The sequence below is a fragment of the Bombina bombina genome, chromosome 1, assembly GCF_027579735.1.
Source record: "Bombina bombina isolate aBomBom1 chromosome 1, aBomBom1.pri, whole genome shotgun sequence".
Lineage (NCBI taxonomy): Eukaryota > Metazoa > Chordata > Amphibia > Anura > Bombinatoridae > Bombina > Bombina bombina.
The window spans coordinates 550,681,668-550,707,304 of NC_069499.1; the positions used below are offsets into that span (position 1 = coordinate 550,681,668).

At 40.0% G+C, this 25,637-nt stretch overlaps 1 protein-coding gene across 1 annotated transcript in view; it reads right to left on the reverse strand.

The window, feature by feature from the left end:
- LOC128645606 (caspase-10) overlaps window positions 1–25,393 on the reverse strand; it is a 212,994-nt gene extending 187,601 nt beyond the window's left edge. Inside the window, exon 1 of the mRNA XM_053698702.1 lies at window positions 25,272–25,393. The gene's annotated coding sequence lies outside the window, so the exon portion shown is untranslated. The remainder of the gene's footprint in view (window positions 1–25,271) is intronic.
- Between the last annotated feature and the right edge of the window lie 244 nt (window positions 25,394–25,637).

The window sequence follows — 25,637 nt, forward strand, 5'->3', positions numbered from 1 at the left end:
AATTCACTGTAAATATTAGCCCTTGAGCCCCTATATCTAGACTAACATAATAAATATTGTTTTAGTCAAAAAGGAATAGTGCAAAAGTAAAATCTAAAGGTTTGGCAATAGTATCAAATGGTTGGTACTTATAAGGATTTCATTGTTTTAATATCCATTAAAACATAATTTATGTAAGAACTTACCTGATAAATTAATTTCTTTCATAGTGGCAAGTGACATATGGGATATACATTCCTACTAGGAGGGGGCAAAGTTTCATAAACCTCAAAATGCCTATAAATACACCTCCCACCACACTCAAATCTTAGTTTAACATATAGCCAAGTAGTAAGGTGGAAAAAGAAGTAAAGAAGCATACAAAAAGAGGAACTGGAAAAAATAATGTGCTTTTATACAAAAAAAAATCATAACCACCAAAAAAATAGGGTGGGTCTCATGGACTCTTGCCACTATGAAAGAAATGAATTTACCAGGCAAGTTCTTACATAAATTATGTTTTCTTTCATGTAGGTGGCAAAAATCCATGAGCTAGTGACATATGGGATATAATACCCACTAGAGTCACTAGAGAGGGAGGGATAAAATAAAAACAGCTATTTCCGCTAAAAAATTAATTCCAAATAATAAATCCAAATAAAAATGTAAAAAAAAATCAAAATCATAGTCAAACGAATCAAACAGACAGCTGCCTGAATAACTTTTCTACCAAAGACTGCTTCTGAAGAAAAAGTAAAATTGAAAAATTGAAAAAATTGTAAAATTTAGTAAAATGTATGCAAAGAAGACCAAGTTGCTGCTTTGAAAGACCCAACTGAACTGTAATTCTTTGAGGTGGAGACTGCCCTGCCTCCAAATAAGCCTTGTGAATCAAAAGTTTCAACCAATATACCAAAGAAATGGAAGAGGATTTCTGACCTTTCCTGGAACCAGAGAAAATAAATAGACAAGAAGTCTTTCTGAAATCCTTAGTAGCCTCAACATAGTATTTCAAAGCTCTAACCACATCCAAAGAATGTAGAGATCTCTCAAAAGAATTCTTAGGATTAGATCACAAAGAAGGAACAACAATTTCCCTACCAATGTTGTTAGAATTCACAACTTTAGGCAAAAATGTAAACGAAGTCCGTAAAACCTCTTTATCTTGATGGGAAATCAGATAAGGAGACTCACAAGAGAAAGTCGACAATTCAAAAACTCTTCTAGCTGAAGAGATAGCCAAAAGAAATAAACACTTTCCAAAAGAGTTGTTTAATATCCACAGAATGCATAGGCTCAAATGGAGGAGCCTGAAAAATCCTTAAAACCAAATTGAGACTCCAAGGAGGAGAAATAGACTTAATAACAGGTTTGATATGAACCAAAGCCTGAACAAAACAGTGAATATCAAGACGTTTAGCAATCTTTCTATGAAATAAGACAGAAAGAGCAGAGATTTGTCCCTTCAAAGTATTGGCAGACAAACCCTTATCCAAACCATCCTGAAGAAACTGTAAAATCCGAGGAATTCTAAAAGAATGCCAGGAAAAAAATTATGGCATGAAATATAGGTTTTCCAAACCTGATAATAATAATTCTTCCTCGAAACAGACTTACAAGCCTGTAACATAGTGTTAATCACTGAGTCAGAGAAACCTCTAAGCGTTCAATTTCCATACCTTTAAATTTAGAGATTTTAGATCTTGATGGAAAAACGGCCCTTGAGACAGGTCTGGCCTTAAAGGAAGTGGCCAAGGTTGGCAACAGGCCATACAGACAAGATTTGCATACCAAAACCTGTGAGGCCTTGCTGGTGCTATCAGAAACACATGAGATTGTTCCATTATGATCTTGGGGATCACCCTTGGAAGAACTAGAGGCGAAAAAATGTAAGCAGATTGGTAAAACCAAGGAACTGCTAAAGCATCCACTATCTCCGCCTGAGGATCCTTGGATCTGGAAAGATATCTGGGAAATTTCTTGTTCAAACGAGAGGCCATCAGATCTATTTCTGGAAGACCCCACATCTGTACAATCTGATGAAACCCATCTTGATGGAGAGACCACTTCCCCGGATGCAAAGTCTGACGACTGAGATAATCCGCTTCCCAATTGTCTACACCTGGAATATAAACCGCAGAAATTAGACAAGGGCTGGACTCCGCCCAAGAAAGTATCCAAGATACTTCTTCCATTGCTAAAGAGTTGCGAGTACCTCCCTGATGATTGACATATGTTACTGTTGTGATATTGTCTGTCTGAAAACAAATTAAAAGTTCTCTCTTTAATAGAGGCCAAGCCTGCAGAGCTCTGAAGATAGCACAGAGTTCTAAAATATTGATTGGCAAGCTTGCCTCTTGAGGTTTCCAAACCCCTTGTGCTGTCACAGACCCCCAGACAGCTCCCCAACCTGTAAGACTTGCATCTGGTGGGATCACAGTCCAGGAAGGACGAACAAAGGAGGCCCCTCAAACAATCCGGTGATGGTCCATCCACCAAGACAGAGAGAGTTGAATATTGGGATTTAAGTATATCAGTTGTGATATCCGAGTATAATCCCTGCACCATTGATTCAGCATGCAAAGCTGCAGAGGTCTCATATGAAAACGAGCAATGGGGATCGTGTCCAATGCTGCAGTCATAAGACCTAAAACTTCCATGCACATAGTCACTGAAGGGAACAATCGAAACTGAAGGTTTAGACAAGCTAAAACCAATTTAATTTGCCTCGTGTCTGTTAAAGACAGAGTCATGGACACTGAATTTATCTGGAAACCTAAAAAGTTGACCCTTGTTTGAGGAACCAAGAAACTCTTTAGTAAATTAATCCTCCAACCATGCCTTTGAAGAAACCACACTAGTTGTTTCGTGTGAGATTCTGCTAAATGAAAAGACTGAGCTAGTACCAAGATATCATCCAAATAAGGAAACACCGCAATACCCTGCTCTCTGATTAGAGATAGAAGGGCACCGAGAACCTTCGAAAAGATTCTTGGAGCTGTCGCTAGGCCAAATAGAAGAGCGATAAACTGGTAATGCTTGTCTAGAAAAGAGAATCTCAGAAACTGACAGTGGTCTGGATGAATTGGAATATGAAGATAAGCATCCTGTAAGTCTATTGTGGACATAAAATGTCCTTGCTGAACAAAAGGCAGAATAGTCCTTATAGTCACCATCTTGAAAGTTGGAACTCTTTCAAAAGAATTTAAAAATGTCAAAATGTCAGATCCAGAACTGATCTGAAAGAATTCTCTTTCTTTGGGACAATGAATAGATTTGAATAGAACCCCAAACCCCTGTTCCTGTAGAGGAACCGAAACAATCACCCCTGAAAGCTCTAGATCTGAAACACATTTCAGAAAAGCCTGAGCCTTCACAGGATTTGTTGGAACATGAGAAAGAAAGAATCTTCCCACAGGAGGTCTTATTCTGAAACCTATTCGATACCCTTGAAACACAATATTCTGAATCCACTGATTCTGAGCAGAACTTGACCACATTTCCTGAAATAATTTCAATCTGCCCCCCACCAGCTGAACTGGATTGAGGGCTGTATCTTCATGCAGTCTTTGGGGCTGGATTTGATTTTTTTTATTCCAATTTGAAGATGGTCTCATATTGGAACCAGAGGCCTTAGGGGAAGGAGTAGTTGTTTTGTTCCTTATTCTGACGAAGGAACAAAAACGATTAGGAGCCTTAAATTTACCCTTAGACTTTTTATCTTGGGGGTAAAAAAACTCCCTTCCACCCAGTGATAGTGGAAATAATAGAATCCAATTGAGAACCAAATAAATTCTTACCCTGAAAAGATAGAGATAGTAATCTAGATTTAGACACCATGTCAGCATTCCAAGATTTAAGTCATAAAGCTCTTTTAGCTAAAGACATAGATTTAACATTGATCTTAATTATGTCAAATATAGCATCACAAATGAAATGATTAGCATGTTGAAGCAGAAGAAGCAGCAGCCACATCAGCCATAGAAATGGCATGTCTAAAAATATAACCAGAATGTAAATAAGCTTTTATAAGATAAGATTCAATTTTTCGATCTAAAGGATCCTTAAAAGAAGTACTATCTTCCATAGGGATAGTAGTACTTTGGCAAGAGTGGAAATAGCCCCATCAACTTTAGGGACTTTTCCCCAAAACTCTAAATTAGCCACAGGTAAAGGATACATCTTAAACCTAAAAGAAGGATTAAAAGAAGAACCTGGCTTAGACCATTCCTTAGTAATCATATCAGAAACAGCATCTGGAATAGGAAAAACCTCAGGAGCAACCTTAGGATGTTTAAAAACAGAATTTAAATGTTTGTTTATTGGCTTTGTGTCAGGTTTTTCCCCTGCTTTGTTTGCCATGTGCTGCTGACAGCCATGTTACTCACCTTTCTTGCTGAATCTGGTTCAGAGTGTGTGATGCTGCTCATTTCCTGCACGCCCTCTTATGGTCAGATTGTTGTACATCATCCGTGTGAGACAGGTTGCAGTCTCAGAATTTTGATGTCATCACTTATTATTTAAAGGGCCTCTGTTCAGTATGCTTTGCCCTTGCGTTGTCTCAGACCTGTTTGTGAGTTCCTGTGTATTACCTGGCTAGTCTGATGTCTCTTCTGGTTCCTGATCCCTGGCTTGTTCCTGACTTTGCTGTTCTTCTTGTTCCTGATTCCGGCTCGTCTTACTATTCGCTTTGGCTCCTGACTCAGCTCGTCTGACTACCATCTCTGGTTTTGACTCCTGGCTTGTTATTTGACTTATGGACTTTTTATTATTTTTGTTATTAATAAAAGGTGTGATTATTTTTGCACTTCTTGTCTCAGTCTGATTCCTGGCACCCTGACATTACGCAAGGGCCATGAATCCTGATGGTGATAATAATTCACCTTTACCTACAATCATTTCCAGGATTGAGGAACAGGATTACCGCTTGGATCAATTTGCACTAGCCCCGCAAACCCTGCTGACTCGCACTGCCCATTTGGACCAGAGTGTCCCACAAGTTATGGCTGCTCCTGTTTTCGCTGCTGCACCTAGTCCTATCAGGAGCATGTCCGGTTCTGCACCTCTACCTCAGCGTTATGGAGGCGATCCTAATCAGTGCAGAGGGTTTTTGAACCAGGTGGGCATTTACTTTGAGATGTTGCCTCAGGCGTTTCCCTCTGACAGAGCTAAGGTGGGATTTCTCATCTCTTTACTCTCTGACACGGTCCTTGCCTGGGCTAATCCCTTGTGGCAGACTAATAAACCTGCGATTTCTAATTACCCTGAATTTGTGGCCTCCTTTCGAAGGGTATCTGATGTGCCGGCTCGCTCCTCCTCTGCCGCCAAACGACTTGTGTCCATTCAGCAAGGTACGAGATCTGTTGCTCAGTTTGCCATTGAGTTCCGTACACTTGCCTTAGAGGTTGGTTGGAACAATGAAGCCCTTGTTGCCGCCTTCTTTCATGAGCTTTCTGATGTGATTAAAGACGAAGTTGCTGCCAGAGATTTACCAGAGGATCTCAAGGCTTTGGTGTCTTTTTTAATCCTAATTGACATCAGATTCAGAGAGAGGCCCTCTTTCAAGGAGCGCTTGCAGAAGCCTCCTGTACCATTGTCTCCTATGTTGTCATTCCCACCCATGCCTCCCCTTCTCCCATGTTTCCTGGTCCCGAGTCACTAGGTACTGCTGTGCCAATGCAGTTGGGATTTACGCTCTCTCCGCGTCGGAGTGGGCCTTTAGGAGGAGCGAGGGGCTCTGTCTCTATTGCGGGTTACAGGGACACCTTTTAAAGTTTTGTCCTTCCACGGCCGGATAAACGCTCGCACCTAGGGCAGACCATGGGTGGTTTATACTTGTCCCCGGAACCGCTAAAGGAGAAATCTTTGGTCACAGTTGTTCTTTCCTGGGTGGACTCCTCCATAGTAATGCAGGCTCTTGTTGACTCCGGTGCTGAAGGCTATTTTATTGACAGTGCTTTTGTATCACAGCACTCCATTCGTGTATTGCCTCAGTCCGTTCTGCTTGCTATTGAGGCCATTGACGGCAGGCCTCCTCAGCCTGCACTCGTTACTCACGAAACCACTCCGTTATCCATGGCTGTTGGGGCTCTCCATTTTGAAACCCTCCAGTTCCAGGTGATTAACTCTCCGCATTTTCCGGTTGTTCTGGGTTATCCCTGGCTCCAAAAGCACAATCCCAGTCTCGACTGGCATAGGTCCGAAATTTTGTCGTGGTCTCCGCAATGTATTTCCACTTGTCTTTGGAAACCAGTCAAAGTCCTGTGCACTTCTTCGGTATCTCAATTGCCTGAGGAGTAACGAGAGTTCCTAGCTGTTTTTGACAAGGTGCGTGCCGGTACGTTGCCTCCTCACCGGTCTTACGATTGTGCCATAGACCTGCAACCCGGAGCCATTCCTCCTCGGCCCAGGTTTACCCTCTCTCAGTTGCAGAGAATTGTGCTATGGAGGAGTATGTTGCCGATGCCCTGTCACGGGGGATCATCTGCAAATCCTGCTCTCCTGCAGGGGCTGGCTTCTTCTTGGTTAAGAAAAAGAGTGGCGAGTTAAGACCATGCATCGATTATAGGGGTCTTAATCGTCTTACCATTAAGAATGCTTACTCTATTCCACTCATTATGGAACTCTTTGACCGCCTTAAGGGAGCTACGGTCTTTTCTAAACTTGATTTGAGAGGAGCATACAATTTTGTTAGGATTAAGGAGGGCCATGAATGGAAAACAGTATTTAACACCAGGAGCGGGCATTATGAGTATCTTGTAATGCCCTTTGGCCTATGTAATGCTCCAGCTGTTTTCCAGGAATTTATTAATGATGTTCTACGAGATATGTTGTAACAGTGTGTTGTGGTGTACTTAGATGATATCCCCATACACTCACCCACTCTTGAGGCTCATCATTCTGATGTTACACGGGTACTTCAGAGACTACGTGAGAGCGGCCTGTTTTGTAAACTCGAGAAATGTGAGTTCCATCAGACTCAAGAAACCTTTCTAGGTTATGTAATCTCCGTTGCAGGGTTCTCCATGGATCCTGACAAGTTGTCTGCAGTCCTGCAGTGGCCTCGCCCAGTTGGTCTTCGCTCTATTCAAACATTTTTGGACTTTGCCAATTACTATAGGAAGTTTATTAAAAACTTTTCTTCCTTGGTCAAACCTATAACTGAAATGACCCGTAAGGAGAATGATCCACTCCATTGGTCACCTACTGCCAATAAGTCTTTTGAGAGTCTTAAGACTGCCTTTGCTGCCACTCCAGTTCTGGCTCATCCTAACCCTGTCCTGCCTTTTGTTCTTGAGGTCGATACATCTGAGACTGGAGTATGTGCCCTCTTGTCTCAACGTCCTACGCCTGAAGGTTCCTTGCATCCGTGTGATTTTTTCTCTAAAAAAATTGTCTCCGGCGGAGTGAAATTATGAAATTGGCGACAGGGAATTACTGGCCATAATTTTGGCACTCAAGGAACTAGCCTACCAGTGCTCATTCTTACTGACCACAAGAATTTGACTTATCTATAAGAAGCAAAATGTTTATCGCCCCGACAGGCCAGGTGGGCGCTATTTTCATCTTGGTTTAATTATGTGGTCTCCTACCTGCCTGGTAGTAAGAATGTTAGGGCTGATGCCCTCTCTCATCAATTTTCACCTCTGTCCAAGAAGGAGTCTGTACCTATTCCAGTTATACCTCCTGACCATATTTTGGTCACCATACGTACTAATTTGACTTCTCCCTTAGAGGAGGAGATCCTGGCTGCACAAACCAATGCACCTTCTGAGAAACCTAGTGGTAAGTGGTTTGTACCTAAGAATCTTCAAACTAAACTATTACACACTTACCACTATCCTAAAGCTGCAGGTCACCCGGGCAAGAACCAAATTATTTGGTCTGTCACTCAACAATTCTGGTGGCCAGTTCTTTGTTCTGATGTTGCTGCGTATGTTGCCTTCTGCTCAGTCTGTGCACAGAATAAGAATCCTCTACGTCTACCTGTGGGTCTTCTTCAACCTATTGCTAATGGTGAACGTCCTTGGACACATCTTTCCATGCACTTCATTGTCGAGCTCCCTTTTTCCAATGGCAATACTGTTATCCTAATGACGGTTGACCGTTTTCTAAAATGTCACATTGCATTCCCTTGAAGAAGTTGGCTACTGCTCAGGAGCTTGCTTCAATTTTTGCACGGGAGGTCTTCCGTTTACATGGGTTACCCAAGGAGATAGTGTCGGACCAGGTTAGCAAGTTTGTCTTCAGATTTTGGCATTCCTTTTGTGCTCAAATGGGGATCTAGCTTTCCTTATCCTCTGCATATCACCCTCAATCCAATGGGGCTGCGGAACGGTCTAATCAAGCTCTGGAACATTTCCTCCATTGTTATGTCTCAGATAACTACAATAATTGGTCTGAACTGTTACCTTGGGCAGAGTTCGCTCGTAATAGTGCTATTAATGCTTCCTCCCAGTTATCCCCGTTCATGGCGAATTATGGGTTTCAACCATCCTTGTTGCCCAATTCATTCATGTCTCAGGGAATTACGACTTTGGAGGAGCATCTCCAGCAACTCCGTTCCACGTGGGTGAAGATTCAGGATTGCCTTCATCGTTCTATGCAGCGCCAAAAAATCCAGGCTGATCGTAGGCGTCTGCCCGCACCTTCCTACCAGGTTGGTGAGAGGGTTTGGCTGTCCTCCCGCAACTTGAACCTTTGTGTGCTTTCCAATAAACTGGCTCCCCGTTATAAAAATATATAGAGAGTGGTGTACACAAAAATACCCCACACCCTTAGGGGGCGCTTCCTGATATGTGCAAAAACAAAAAACAAAATCAGAATGATATCAGAATTGAAAGATAAATATATAAAACAACATTCAGCATTATGCTAGCCCAAATTCAATGATTTCCAGACATTAGGTTGTCAAACAAGAAGGCTCTGATACAAGGATTATGTGCCCCCAGATTATAGGTTTTACTCCGAGATCGCTCCAAATGAAATAGTGGCGGTAGCAGTTGCGGGGAGGGGTGAGTGTGATAAACTATAAAGCAATACAGTATCCGGAAAAAGGATCTTTATATACTTTATATGAAGCTGACTAACACGGATGGTTATGAATATATATTTTATTAACTCACATATAATTGCAAAACATATTGTAATATACTATTGAACTTTTTGGATATGCTCTATATGCTATTGTGATCTGTTATTTTATGTTTTATATATTTATTTTTTTATTTTATTATTATATTTTTTTATTTTTGTGCAATTTGAATTGCTTGTATATTGGGATCTGTTTATTATGAATAAGCTGTTTAGGTTTGTGTTTACATGTGGCTGCTATGCCAACTCAACACCTGTGAATTTGTTTATGTTTTTGTTGTTATGTGGCTGCTATGCCAACCAAACACCTGTGAATCACATGCTCTATGTTCACTATTGTACCATACCGACTAATTAATTGCGAACACATACAGGTGTGAGTTGTTAATTGTTTAACCTATCAGCATACTGTTTTAATTTTGATGTTTGTTATATAGCAAGTGTTTTTTAATATTGTTAACTATAGCCTGATGAAACAGCCCACAGGAGGCTGAGAAACACGTCTTTTTTTAAATTAAGTTTATCTCTTTTTTTCAAACACACACTTGCTATTGTGGTGTTTGTCACCGTTTACTCATTTTTCTGCTGAGATTTTTGGATTTTTTTCCTGGAAGTACACAGTCAACTGGGCGGCTGTGAGGTCCCAGTACGCTGATATTGCACCTGGAGGTGCTTTGTATCTTGTAAGTACAATCTTATGGTCTTACATTGCTCCTGTGCAAACGTTACTGGGCTATGTTTTGTTTGCTTTTATCTGCTCACTCAGGCACAAAACAACAGGACCCTACAAGGAAATCTGACTGAGTATCTGCTGGAGGTTATTAGTGAGCTGGACCACTGTGAAGTTCCAGTCTGTCTCAATAGCACCGTTGGGTGCTTTTTGTTTGTGAGTATATTCATCTATTTGTGGCTATTTGCATATGCTCTGGTTGCACTAGGCCATGGTGGCGCCTCTGTGTTTCTATTTCTGCCCCCTTGGCTCCCCGTTATGTTGGTCCTTTTTGGATACTCCGATGGGTCAATCCTGTGGCCTATGCTCTTGACCTTCCTCCTGCAATGCGCATCTCCAATGTTTTTCATGTCTCCCACTTGAAACCATTGGTTTGTAATCAGTTTACCACTGTGTTACCTCATCCCCATCCTTTCTTTGTTGACAACCATGAAGAATATGAGGTTAACAGCATTATTGACTCTCGTATGTCCAGGGGTTGCTTACAGTATTTGGTTCACTGGAGGGGTTACGGTTGCCTTCCATGCCCGTTTCCCCAATAAGCCTTTTTTTTTTATTGAGGTTAAACAAGAGGCATACAAGTGAGAAATCACAATAAGATGCAAATACATTTCAATGTCAAATGTTTGTGGGTAATACAAAAAATTAACAATAGAAAACAATGTTAGAATGTGGTAGTAAAATAGCTTGCCTTATTAAATGCAAACCTTCCTAAATACTCAGAAGGTCACTCTTGGACCTTGTAACAGAATGAGACAAATGATGAAGGTTATTCTGGACTACAGGAGACCTCTTTTGGGCCTCAAGAGAAACCTCATTTTAATTTTGTTATTTGCTTATATATATATATATATATATATATATATATATATATTTGACAGATTGAATAGCACTGTATATGATGAGCTGTATAAACATATTATATAGATACCTACAGTGTAGATTCTGAGGAGGATCGCCATCTAGCTGAAACAGAGCTGGGCTATAGACTGTGTTTTGAAATGTAACACTTAGGCTTAGATGCAACACTAACTTCAATTAACAGAAAAAACTCCATATAGGTATAGCTTAATGATGTTCAAGTGTTTAAGCCATTAATACTATATGAGCATAGAGAGAGTTTGGGCTGCAAATCTAATAATAATAAGAAAAACATAGTATTATACGCTGACATATTGGATGTATAGAGGTCTCTCAATTGTGTATCAACAGAATACAAAAACAAGGAGGTAGAAAGTACATGTATATAGACAAAACATAATTTCAGGGCAATAGACTCAGCAAAGTACTACAAGCTTCAGACCATTAAGTCATGACCAGGTACATTACTAAGTGTAAATAGAGGGACGTATAGGAACCTCAACATTACTTAGGGTTAGGTGAGTAACTGTAATGTGTCTACATAGTAACTTTGTACAAATCATCATAGTGTGTAAATTTGTTTGTGATTACAATCTTAACTTAGGGAGATTTGTATCCTTGTGGTATTTATCCATCCATCATCTAATTTTGATCACAGACCTAAGTGCAGCTTGCTATACGTACTCCCTATTTGTTTATATCATAACCTTGGTTACTGCCCACACCTGACAGTGGATGAAACTCCTACACAATGTGTCCAAGTGGTATACAGGATATAGTGACAAATACACCCAATACCTAAGTGTGTGGATTACTCCTTATAAGTCCGCCCCATACATGTACGTGCCAAGACACTGTATCTAGTGGTCTCACAACCGGCACACACCAATTGAGTTATACCAGACAAGATATCTGGATAGCCTGGTCTGATATTTGTAGCGTTATCGATTCATGTCTAGTCTCGCTAAAATTGCAAAACATGAAAGTCAGAGGAGGTTGTTACATATATGTTATCTGTTATTGTACTGCAGACAAGATGTAGTCTCTAACAAAATATGTAGGGCATTGTAAAAACCTTATCTAGGTTCCCTTGCATTCATCTGTAGCTGAATTGTATGATACTTCTACTAGGGTCAGAGAAACAATTCGATATACTTGGAAGTGCCAATATTGGCTCATTTATGACGTAAGGCAGTAGAGTCTTAGTGTATATATTTTTGTTTTGTTGCTTCTGGCAAAGTGTTTTCTGTTTTTTAGTGTTGTTTTGTATAAGTAACATGGTAATAAGGTTTATATTCTATGTACAGTATATGGCACCAAGGTATTATGATGATGTACAGGTTCAGTGTAATGGCATAAGACATAGTCAGGCATTAGGAGGCACTGACACACATATGATAGATGTGACTCTAAGGGTGATCCACACTTGACGTAGCACCAATTCTCTTTTGAAGTCGTGTGACTCAGACCAGGCTATCCAGATATGTTGTCTGGTATAATTCAATAGGTGTGTGCCGGTTGTGAGACCAGTGTCTGGGCACATAAATGTATGGGGGCAGACTTATAAGGAGTAATCCACACACTTAGGTATGGGGTGTATTTGTCACTATATCCTGTATACCACTTGGACACATTGTGTAGGAGTTTCATCCACTGTCAGGTGTGGGGGGTATCCAAGTTTACGCTATAAACAAATAGGGAGTACGCATAGCAAGCTGCACTTAGGTCTGTGATCAAAATTAGATGATGGCTGGATAAATACCACAAGGATACAAGTCCCTAAGTTAAGATTGTAATCACAAACAAATTTACACACTATGATGATTTGTACAAAGTTACTATGTAGAAACGCTACATATGATTGTTAAATACATTTCTGGAAGTGACGGATGTACACTTCCGGTGACACGAGACAGTGGAACGCAGGCTTGCATTTCAACACATTTGTTTGGCGCCACTAGGATGTGAGGGAGGTAGGAATTTTGTTAGCTGTAATCACTATAAAAGGTGTGTGTTTTAATCACTGTGTTATGCTGATGAAGGGGAGTATATTCTTGAAAACATATATATATATATATATATATATATATATATATATATATATATATATATATATATATATATATATATATATACAGGGAGTGCAGAATTATTAGGCAAATGAGTATTTTGACCACATCATCCTCTTTATGCATGTTGTCTTACTCCAAGCTGTATAGGCTCGAAAGCCTACTACCAATTAAGCATATTAGGTGATGTGCATCTCTGTAATCAGAAGGGGTGTGGTCTAATGACATCAACACCCTATATCAGGTGTGCATAATTATTAGGCAACTTCCTTTCCTTTGGCAAAATGGGTCAAAAGAAGGACTTGACAGGCTCAGAAAAGTCAAAAATAGTGAGATATCTTGCAGAGGGATGCAGCACTCTTAAAATTGCAAAGCTTCTGAAGCGTGATCATCGAACAATCAAGCGTTTCATTCAAAATAGTCAACAGGGTCGCAAGAAGCGTGTGGAAAAACCAAGGCGCAAAATAACTGCCCATGAACTGAGAAAAGTCAAGCGTGCAGCTGCCAAGATGCCACTTGCCACCAGTTTGGCCATATTTCAGAGCTGCAACATCACTGGAGTGCCCAAAAGCACAAGGTGTGCAATACTCAGAGACATGGCCAAGGTAAGAAAGGCTGAAAGACGACCACCACTGAACAAGACACACAAGCTGAAACATCAAGACTGGGCCAAGAAATATCTCAAGACTGATTTTTCTAAGGTTTTATGGACTGATGAAATGAGAGTCTTGATGGGCCAGATGGATGGGCCCGTGGCTGGATTGGTAAAGGGCAGAGAGCTCCAGTCCGACTCAGACGCCAGCAAGGTGGAGGTGGGGTACTGGTTTGGGCTGGTATCATCAAAGATGAGCTTGTGGGGCCTTTTCGGGTTGAGGATGGAGTCAAGCTCAACTCCCAGTCCTACTGCCAGTTTCTGGAAGACACCTTCTTCAAGCAGTGGTACAGGAAGAAGTCTGCATCCTTCAAGAAAAACATGATTTTCATGCAGGACAATGCTCCATCACACACGTCCAAGTACTCCACAGCGTGGCTGGCAAGAAAGGGTATAAAAGAAGAAAATCTAATGACATGGCCTCCTTGTTCACCTGATCTGAACCCCATTGAGAACCTGTGGTCCATCATCAAATGTGAGATTTACAAGGAGGGAAAACAGTACACCTCTCTGAACAGTGTCTGGGAGGCTGTGGTTGCTGCTGCACGCAATGTTGATGGTGAACAGATCAAAACACTGACAAAATCCATGGATGGCAGGCTTTTGAGTGTCCTTGCAAAGAAAGGTGGCTATATTGGTCACTGATTTGTTTTTGTTTTGTTTTTGAATGTCAGAAATGTATATTTGTGAATGTTGAGATGTTATATTGGTTTCACTGGTAAAAATAAATAATTGAAATGGGTATATATTTGTTTTTTGTTAAAGGGGCACTGTAGTCAATTTTTTTCTTTTGTAATTCAGAAAGAGCATGCAATTTTAAGCAACTTTCTAATTTACAACTATTATCAATTTTTCTTTGTTCTCTTGCTATCATTATGTTAAAAAGAAGGCATCTAAGCTTTTTTTTGGTTTCAGTACTCTGGACAGCACTTTTTTATTGGTGGATGAATTTATCCACCAATCAGCAAGGACAACTCAGGTTGTTCACCAAAAATGGGCCGGCATCTAAACTTACATTCTTGCATTTCAAATAAAGATACCAAGAGAATGAAGAACATTTGATAATAGGAGTAAATTAGAAAGTTGCTTAAAATTTCATGCTCAATCTGAATCACGAAAGAAAAATTTTGGGTACAGTGTCCCTTTAAGTTGCCTAATAATTATGCACAGTAATAGTCACCTGCACACACAGATATCCCCCTAAAATAGCTATAATTAAAAACAAACTAAAAACTACTTCCAAAACTATTCAGCTTTGATATTAATGAGTTTTTTGGGTTCATTGAGAACATGGTTGTTGTTCAATAATAAAATTAATCCTCAAAAATACAACTTGCCTAATAATTCTGCACTCCCTGTATATATATATATATATATATATATATATATATATATATATATATATATATATATATATATATATATATATATATATATATATATATATATATATATATATATATATATATATATATACACATATATACACACATACATATACACAAAACACGGAAGGGAACTGCACTCTCATACCGTACCGGGTACACATCCCATACCCTGCAACATGCTCAGCCCTGGGTGCCACTGGCACTCACAGGAAACTGTGCTGTCCCCAGAGCCACAAGCAGTAAACCCCAGACAGGTCTGGGTGCAAGAACCATAGGGAAAATTACAAAACACATTAATACAACACACAGAGAAAACCCAGCACTCACTTACAAGCTCTCAGCTAAGATTTAAAAGCAAAAATGGAAAGGTTAGTCACCGCATCTGGCCAAATGGGACAAGCTCAGGTACCACGTCAAGGTCCTTCCCAATACCTGAGACCCTAAAACAGCCACACAATGCAAGCTTTCAAATCCAAACAAACTGAAAACAAGGGAAGGGTGCACAGGAATATGTAATCACCCTAGACATATACAAAACACGGAAGGGAACTGCACTCTCATACCAGACCGGGTATTGGAAAGGACCTTGACGTGGTACCTGAGCTTGTCCCATTTGGCCAGATGCGGTGACTAACCTTTCCATTTTTGCTTTTAAATCTTAGCTGAGAGCTTGTAAGTGAGTGCTGGGTTTTCTCTGCGTGTTGTATTAATTTGTTTTGTAATTTTCCCTATGGTTCTTGCACCCAGACCTGTCTGGGGTTTACTGCTTGTGGTTCTGGGGACAGCACAGCTTCCTGTGAGTGCCAGTGGCACCCAGGGCTGAGCATGTTGCAGGGTCATGGGATGTGTACCCGGTCCGGTATGAGAGTGCAGTTCCCTTCCGTGTTTTGTATATGTCTAGGGTGATTACATATTCATGTGCACCCTTCCCTTGTTTTCAGTTTGTTTGGATTTGAAAGCTTGCATTGTGTGGCTGTTTTAGGGTCTCAGGTAATGGAAAGGACCTTGACGTGGTACCTGAGCTTGTCCCATTTGGCCAGATGCGGTGACTAACCTTTCCATTTTTGCTTTTAAATCTTAGCTGAGAGCTTGTAAATGAGTGCTGGGTTTTCTCTGTGTGTTGTATTAATTTGTTTTGTAATTTTCCCTATGGTTCTTGCACCCAGACCTGTCTGAGGTTTACTGCTTGTGGCTCTGGGGACAGCACAGCTTCCTGTGAGTGCCAGTGGCACCCAGGGCTGAGCATGTTGCAGGGTCATGGGATGTGTACCCGGTCCGGTATGAGGGTGCAGTTCCCTTCCGTGTTTTGTATATGTCTAGGGTGATTACATATTCCTGTGCACCCTTCCCTTGTTTTCAGTTTGTTTGGATTTGAAAGCTTGCATTGTGTGGCTGTTTTAGGGTCTCAGGTATTGGAAAGGACCTTGACGTGGTACCTGAGCTTGTCCCATTTGGCCAGATGCGGTGACTAACCTTTCCATTTTTGCTTTTAAATCTTAGCTGAGAGCTTGTGAGTGAGTGCTGGGTTTCTCTGTGTTTATATATATATATATATATATATATATATATATATATATATATATATATATATATATATATATATATATATATATATATAGAGAGAGAGAGAGAGAGAGAGAGAGAGAGAGATACACACATATACACACACACACACAAACTCCAGATTTCCTGAGAGAGGAACAATTATTTTCCCAGCGATTGTATTGGCTCCCACTCTCCCCATGACAGTATTCTTCTCCATTGTACATGATTCCTCGGTTACAGGACTGAATCCTCCTCTCTAGGATTGGATCCTCCAGAGGGTAAGAAGCTCACTCAGTGAATGATCAGTTTATTAATTTTGTCGCATTGCCAGTTTTATGGATCTAATAATTTTACCTTCTGGTGTGTTCAGTTCTCTCTTCTGTAAATTCCTTGTCTTATTTTGTTATTAACCATTTAGGCCCCTCCTGTATGTGATTGTTGTTAACCCTTTGGGCCCCTTATGTATGTGATTGCGCTCAGTCCCTAGATATACACAGGGTGTGATAATCCCCAGGACTCACAAAATTCTATTTCTGCACTTTTATATATGTATTTATATGTGAGAGATATATGATTATGCTTACTGAAAAACCTAGAGGAATGGCAAGCTTGATATATTTTGTAACTGGATGTCATTACATTACATGTTTTTTGCTAATTGGTAACCTGCTATACATCAGTTATCACTACCTATACTCATCTTACTTGACCTCTCAACTGCCTTCAACACAGTTGACCATCCCCTCCTCCTACAGACTCTCATGTCAGCGACTGCTTATCTGGTATTTCTTTCTGGATGGCCTCACACCACCAAAAGATTAATATGTCCAAGACTGAGATCCTTCTTATCCCCCCCAAGCTCTATGCCGACTTCTGACTTCTCTATCCCTGTTGACGGCATCATCATTTCCCCATCGCCCCAAGTCCGCTACCTCGGAGTTACACTTGACTCAAATCTATCCTTTGTCCCCCATATTCAATCGCTTTCTACATCCTGCCGCAACCACTACTCAATATTTCCAAGATTCGCCCTTTTCTGGGCGCTAACACCATAAAGCAAATAATCCACTCCCTTGTTATTTCCCGACTTGACTACTGCAATAACTTACTGGCCTTCCTCTTTCCCGCCTCTTCCCCTTCAATCTATCCTAAATGCCTCTGCCAGACTGATCCACCTTTCCCGTCGCTCTGTATCTGCTGCACCTCTCTGCAAGTCCATTCATTGGCTCCCCATTCACAGTAGAATTAAATTCAAAATTCTCACCTTCACATACAAAGCTCTCACCAATGCCACTTCCCTCTACCGATCCTCTCTAATAAACAAGTATACTCCAGCCCGCCCACTAAGATCCAACAATGACCTGCTCCTTGCCTCCTCTACTATCACCTCTTCTCATGCTAGACTGCAGGACTTCTGTCGTGCAGCACCTACCCTCTGGAACACTCTCCCTGAAGACTTTTTTGTTCAGAGAAGCCTACCACCCAACTCAATAATAAATTAATTTCACTTACCTAACATTTCCCTCATCTATCTCTGCATTAACATCTTTCTCAATCTTGGAGTCCTCACCTCCTGTTTCTCAACCTCCTACCCTTCTAGATTGTAAATTCCAACTGGAATAGGGCCCTCAATTCCTCCTGTATGTGTTTGTAAATTCTGTCCCATCTCTTACAAGTTTTATATCATCGTTTTAATTTTAATGAATTGTATACATGGACAGCGCTGCAGAATATTTTGGCGCTTCATAAATAAAGAATAATAATAATAATAATAATAATAATAATAAAATACCTACATAGTTGGCTGGTATAAAAGAACGAAGAGCTCCCAGGTACATATATACATACACATTATGTATTGTTCATTGTTTACATAAAGATATATCAGTCATTGTATAATTACAGTCATTTTCAAGATGTGTATTGGGGGTGTTTAGCAGAGTTATGTATGTAATCTATAATCAGTTATTGTGTGTATACATGAGCGCCTGCTGTGTATCGGGGGTGTTTAGCAGAGGTACAGTATGTATGTAATCTATAATCAGTTATTGTGTGTATACATGAGTGCCTGCTGTGTATGTTTAGCAGAGGTATGTATGTAATCTATAATCAGTTATTGTGTGTATACATGAGTGCCTGCTGTGTATCGGGGATGTTTAGCAGAGGTATGTATGTAATCTATAATCAGTTATTGTGTGTATACATGAGTGCCTGCTGTGTATTGTGTGTGTTTAGCAGAGGTATGTATAATCTATAATCAGTTATTGTGTATATACATGAGTGCCTGCTGTGTATCGGGGGTGTTTAGCAGAGGTATGTATGTAATCTATAATCAGTTATTGTGTGTATACATGAGTGCCTGCTGTGTATTGTGTGTGTTTAGCAGAGGTATGTATGTAATCTATAATCAGTTATTGTGTGTATACATGAGTGCCTGCTGTGTATCGGGGGTGTTTAGCAGAGGTATGTATGTAATCTATAATCAGTTATTGTGTGTATACATGAGTGCCTGCTGTGTATTGTGTGTGTTTAGCAGAGGTATGTATGTAATCTATAATCAGTTATTGTGTGTATACATGAGTGCCTGCTGTGTATTGTGTGTATTTAGCAGGATATGTATGTAATCTATAATCAGTTATTGTGTATATACATGAGTGCCTGCTGTGTATTGTGTGTGTTTAGCAGAGGTATGTATGTAATCTATAATCAGTTATTGTGTGTATACATGAGTGCCTGCTGTGTATTGTGTGTATTTAGCAGAGGTATGTATGTAATCTATAATCAGTTATTGTGTGTATACATGAGTGCCTGCTGTGTATTGTGTGTGTTTAGCAGAGGTATGTATAATCTATAATCAGTTATTGTGTATATACATGAGTGCCTGCTGTGTATTGTGTGTATTTAGCAGAGGTATGTATGTAATCTATAATCAGTTATTGTGTGTATACATGAGTGCCTGCTGTGTATTGTGTGTGTTTAGCAGAGGTATGTATGTAATCTATAATCAGTTATTGTGTGTATACATGAGTGCCTGCTGTGTATTGTGTGTATTTAGCAGAGGTATGTATGTAATCTATAATCAGTTATTGTGTGTATACATGAGTGCCTGCTGTGTATTGTGTGTGTTTAGCAGAGGTATGTATGTAATCTATAATCAGTTATTGTGCGTATACATGAGTGCCTGCTGTGTATTGTGTGTATTTAGCAGAGGTATGTATGTAATCTATAATCAGTTATTGTGCGTATACATGAGTGCCTGCTGTGTATTTAGCAGAGGTATGTATGTAATCTATAATCAGTTATTGTGTGTATACATGAATGTCTGCTGTGTATTGTGTGCGTGCAAAAGTGTGACATGTGGTGGGCAGGTGCATAAATGGGGTCTGGGGAGTGGGCTTAACAAGTGGCAGAACATAACACACATGAAGTTAAAAAAAAAGTATAAGCACTTTGATAACTGACTTATTAGGGGATGCTTTCTGGTTACCTAGGTAACCCACCAAGCCTTCTCCCCCAGTCTGCAATCTGTAATGTGTGCAGACTTTGCTTGAAGCAAATGTTTTAACTCACAGCAGAATGTAATGTAATTTTTTGTACAGTGTTTTTCTTATGTTAGTACATGATACTCCTGAATTTTAGCAGGTATTAAGTGCTCTGTGTAAAAAATAAAAAAGATTGGAGCAGTATATAAATCCCACAAAAACATTAGCCCTGTATACAACTTTCAAATAATTTACTTCTGCTGCCGAACGGTCCAGAGACCACTACAGATCACTCTGCAAAAAATTAAACTATTCAGCGGAGCAGACACAGTGCCCTGGCTGCTGCGGCGGCGGCACCCTCCCCCCTGCACCGCCCACGCTTTACACAGTGATCTGACTTATTTTTACTTTTAGTTGTAGCAACGGTTTAATATTAACCTGCCCCTTGACCCCTCACAGTCCTTTGGTAGTTAGACTGCCTCTCTAACATGCAGGATTGGAAGCAATACCTGCTTTATGTGACATAATAATGGATACTGAGTGCGGTCACTCCTCACACTGCAGGGATAGGGCCAGGGCTAGAATTTTTGGCCACACAGGCGAGGATACATTTCCCCCCCCCCCCACACACACCCCGGATTACATACCATCCCATTGCTAGTTTTAGCAATCAATAAAGCACTGTCACTTATCATGCAGTAATAAAACATTGCAGTGTCACCTACTATCCAGTGTCCTAATCATAACACCAGAAGAAGCACTGACCATACTGGGTGCTAAATGCAGTACCTACACCACAGTCACCTTACATCATCATATAATGGACCTGCAGGGATAACCATGTCTCTGCCAGCAGCCTGAGCTTGTGAAAGCTGTGCCAGCAATGCAGTAGCCATGAAGTTGCTAGTGATGGTGCAGTGTTAGGCTTATTCACACAGACAGACACTAACACACAAAGACACAAACATGCATAGACACATCTACAGACACACATACACACAGTCATACAAACTGTCAATAATAGATATATACAGACACACACATATACTAACAGAAAGTCACAGACACTAACACACATACACTAACACACAGTCACAGACCCTAATAAACACACACACATACACTAAAACACAGTAACAGACACTAACACACAGTCACTAATAAACATACTAAAACACAGTCGCTAATACACACACACTAACACACAGTCACAGACACTAATACACATATGCAGACACACACACACACACTCTAACACAAATAAAGTGCTGCTGCACTGCAAATATTTAAATGAATACATAAAGAGTATGTAGTAAGATAGCGGACAGAGCCAGCATTGCATACATGTAACCAATATGACTAGTTTTCAGATGTAAGGGAAGCCACAAAGCCCATGCCCCTAAATAACCCCAAATATTTAATGTATTTGGTCAATACCCTCTAAACATACAAGGAGTAGGAGCTATTTTAGAAGTTGTCTAGAGTACATGATAAAGATACACCAAATACCTCTCTTAAAGGGACACTAAACCCAAATATTTTCTCTCATGATTCAAGTAGAGAATACAATTTTAAACAACATTCCAATTTACTTATATTATCTAATTTGCTTCATTCTTTGGATATCCTTGATTGAAGAAATAGAAATGCACATGGGGGAGCCAACCACACAAGGCATCTATGTGCAGCAACCAATCAGCAGCTACTGAGCCTATCTAGATATTCTTTTCAGCAAAGTATGTCAATAGAATTAAGCAAATGAGATAATAGAAGTAAATTTAAAAGTTGTTTAAAATGGCATACTCTTTTTAAATCAAAAGAAAATATTTGGGTTTCATGTCCCTTTAAAATGCCCCTGTCCCTGAGACATAGTTTTCCAATGGAAACATTAATTCTTATATTATTCTTTGTCCCTTAGTTTTTTTGTCTTATTTTTTATAATGTGTTTTCCTTTCAACTCTGCCCAATTTTCAGACTGTGTTGCACTGCAGCCGTTGGCCCCTGAGGGGAAAACGTGAGGGAGATGATCTCCTCCCTCACGTTTCCCGCTCAGTCACATTCAAACAGCAGCCAGTGAGTGACTCCATACGTCACTAAGCAAGCATAGATTGATAGGCAGGTTAACCATTTAGCATAAGAGCCCCACAGCCACAGCATGCAAAAATAGTTACATTAGATTAAAAGTTGCAGCAAGCTTCAGGCTGGTTCAACCAGGTACAGATTAATGCTGTGTGCGTAGTGCACTACAGGCAGCCACTGTAGAGCATTACCGCACTGGAAATATTTTCACTCACTCGGAAAGGCACTGAAGGAAGATTATCCTCCCCTTCTTGGCGCCCCCATGTGGAAGGCGCTCTAAGGCGGCTGCCTATTTTGTCTTACACAAACGCCGGCCCTGGATAGGGCTAGGAATATGTTGCAAAAACACATTGTACAACTGTAAAGCAATAGATTGTGTACAAACAGCCTGGGATTAAAAGAGGAGATAAATCTCTAGCAATGCTGATGATCCGACTCTGAGTCTTAACTTCTCTCAGATCTTACCCATGGCCAGAGTAGTACTGACAGCCGTCCTCAGAGACTCACAGCACACTGCCACACTCCACTAGTAAGTAAACACAGTGAGGCTCCTGAGGTGACTAGTCAGAACTTCCAAGTTAGTCCTCGAGACAACACCACGGCACGGTCAACACAGCACATGCAGTCACATGCTCCAAAAATCATTGACTGTGTATTGGCAGAATGTGGTCACGTGATGACCATGTATGGGCCCAATAGAATAAAAAAAAAAAAAGCATGGGACAATCTTCTTGGGACAGCGGGATAGACCCCTAAAATAGGGACTGTCCCGCATAAATTGAGACAGTTCTGGGGTATGAAATTGTATGTAATCTATAATCCAATATTGTGTGTATACATGAGTGCCTGCTGTGTACTGTGTTTACAGATGCACTCAGACCATAGGATGTGTGTCACACATGGTATGCAGCCTATAGGGAGGATCAACTTGTAGATTAAATTTGGAGAAATATTTTGCAGGCCATGTATGTGCGTGGGAAATGCTTCATGTTCAAACTATTTGCTTATTGTTGTGCATCTAAAAATGTGTGTGTGTGTGTTTGAGTAAATCTGTCTGTATGTGAGTGTGTTTGAGGTAGTCTGTCTTTATCTGCGTGTGTGAGAGAGAGTCTGTGTGTATTTGTGTATCTATAAATCTGTGTGTGTGTAGTTGTGTGAGTGTGTGTTTGAGGTAGTCTGTATCTGTGTGTGGAATAGTCTGTGTGTATTTGTGTATCTATAAATCTATAAAGTCTGTATGTGAGTGGTTTTTTTTTCTACAAATACAATTATTCTATATTATTATGCATCTATATCTAGCTGTCTTTTTCTTTTTGCCTTTGTGTATGTGAATTTTCTTTTTGTTTATCAGTGTGTCTTTCTGTGTGTTTGAGGAAGCCTGAGTACACATTTTAGCCACAAACTAAAGGGAGGAGGGGGCCCCCGACATTTCTATTGGCGGCCCTGGTCAGTGGGATCAATATATATATATATATTTATATGCATTGGTGTCAGTGGGTCAGTATAGCTTCATTGTTGTCAGTGGGTTTACTTACCTGAGGTCTGATCCATCTTCTCCTCTTCATGCTGCCGCTGAACCACCACTACATGCGCACCGCGCACAAGTGGTCATGTGCAATTGCTCTCTGTCAGACCCATCTGGTATTTCAGATGTGTGGAGCCCAGGCCTGTCAGAGTGAGCAGTGGGGATTTGTGGGGTTGTGGCCCACCAGCAGGGCAGTCAGGCTCAGTAGTGGGCCCTGGCCCGGCTGCTGAGAAACACGGCTCTAGTGACCTAATTGGCCACAGCAGAGAAGGTAACCCAAGTTACAAATTGGCAGCTCCCATTGTTTTATAGACACTACAATGTTGCACTTATTTTGTCAAAAGTTAAATAGTTAATGAAACTTTAAAAAATACATCCACATGTTATTCTCAGACTAATCTTTTCTTTGGATGCATCATTCTATCTAGAATTTATTTAGTGTTTAATGTCCCTTTAAGGACAGAAACCTTTCATCTGTGATGGCCAACGGAGGGGGCTGCAGATCAATAATTTAGAAGCCTTAAAGGATGCATAAAAATTTATGGGTATTACAAACACACAATTTCCTAAAAACATTCAAAGTCACAGATTCAGATTAAAGGTAAGGTTGCAGGACACTTTGCTGGCTTCCCCTCCAAAGGCCTGTAATTGAGTTGCCCCTTTTCCAAAATCCCCAAAACAGATATTTTTAGTTCCACTTTTCTACAGGGGGCACAAAGCTAATGAAGAGGGCTGCATGTGGCTATCACTGCTTTAAAACATCAGGTTCTCTCTGAAACTAAATCTGCTAGAGCTGATTTTAAAAGGGACATTGTACACTAGATTTTTCTTTGCATAAATGTTTTATAGATAATCCATTTATATAGCCCATCTGGGTGTGTTTTTGTAACAATGTATAGTTTTGCTTATTTTTTAACAACATTGTGATGATTTTCAGACTCCTAACCAAGCCCCACAGTGTCAGATGTATACAAGCTGGCACTGTTTGTTATCTGTCTTTTCATATGCAGGGAGGGGGAAGGGGGGGAGTCTCTGCTTTCATTTGTTTTCCTAGCCCCTTTCACTGGGTGTCCCAGACAAACCTCATCAATAGTGCTAAACTGGGAGCTTCTAAATAAGGTTTTATATTGGATTTTTAGATCAGGATCTGTGCATATTATTCTTTTTAATAGCGTCTATAACAAGCAGTTACACAACAATGTGGTGGATACTGTCCCTTTAAATGATCATTTGTTTATAATTAGATTATTTCTATTTTTTTAATTATCTACATGGACCAGCAACTTTAAAAATTCCAGCCATGACAGTAAAATACTAGCTTGGTTGCAACCCTACCCACTTTAAAAGCAATGATCTTTATAATTAATTCTGTTGTATGCAAAAGTGTCATGAGCACATAGGAGTTATGAAAAATGTCTACTACTATGCTGTGATTAATTGAACGTTGGGCCCTGCTCTCATAAAAGCTTACAACCTTAAAGATGTGTATAAAATAATGCAAATGTCACTGAACTTTGAGTGGAATTCCATAGTATGATTTCATAGATTAAATATCCAAAAAATGAACAGTTTTGAAACCAGAGTATTTTAAATTACTAAAACTATCTGACTAATAAAATAAGGCCTGTATTGTATATTTTTATCATACAGCATTAGGAATCATAATAAGGTATCACAATTATTTACAGTTTTATTTTTTTAACCTACAAGAGGTAGCGCACAAAAAACCCAAAGATCAAAACAGAAACTGTATAAGACAACATGTGCACGTAGATAATGTTGATCAGCTAGAGAAATAACAGCTGCAATTCGAGCCATTGAAGAAACAAATTGACTACAGCAACTTTTTAGATTAACAAATTACTTACGAAGACTGAGGAGTAACGTTCAGTTTGTGGTAAATATTCTGTTGTAAATCTTTAGAGATCTGCTTCCTTCTTTAAACGTAGAGGGTCCTGCACCTTTTAGTTTGAACAAAATAATCACTAGTTTCCTGGTTGAACAAGTTAAGGCTCCTCCTATTTAAAGTTAGCTGTTTGCTGTCACTTCCAGGAAACTTATACAGACAGGGTGTGTAAAAAGACTGCTCTTGTTGAGTTCACAAACATTCTATCATTCGTTTAAATACATAACAATTATTTTTTAATCAATATATGCTGTAAAGCTTAAACATATTTTGAACTTTCAGCAAATGTATTTTCTTTTTTTTAAATACCTAAATCCTTTGCTCTATC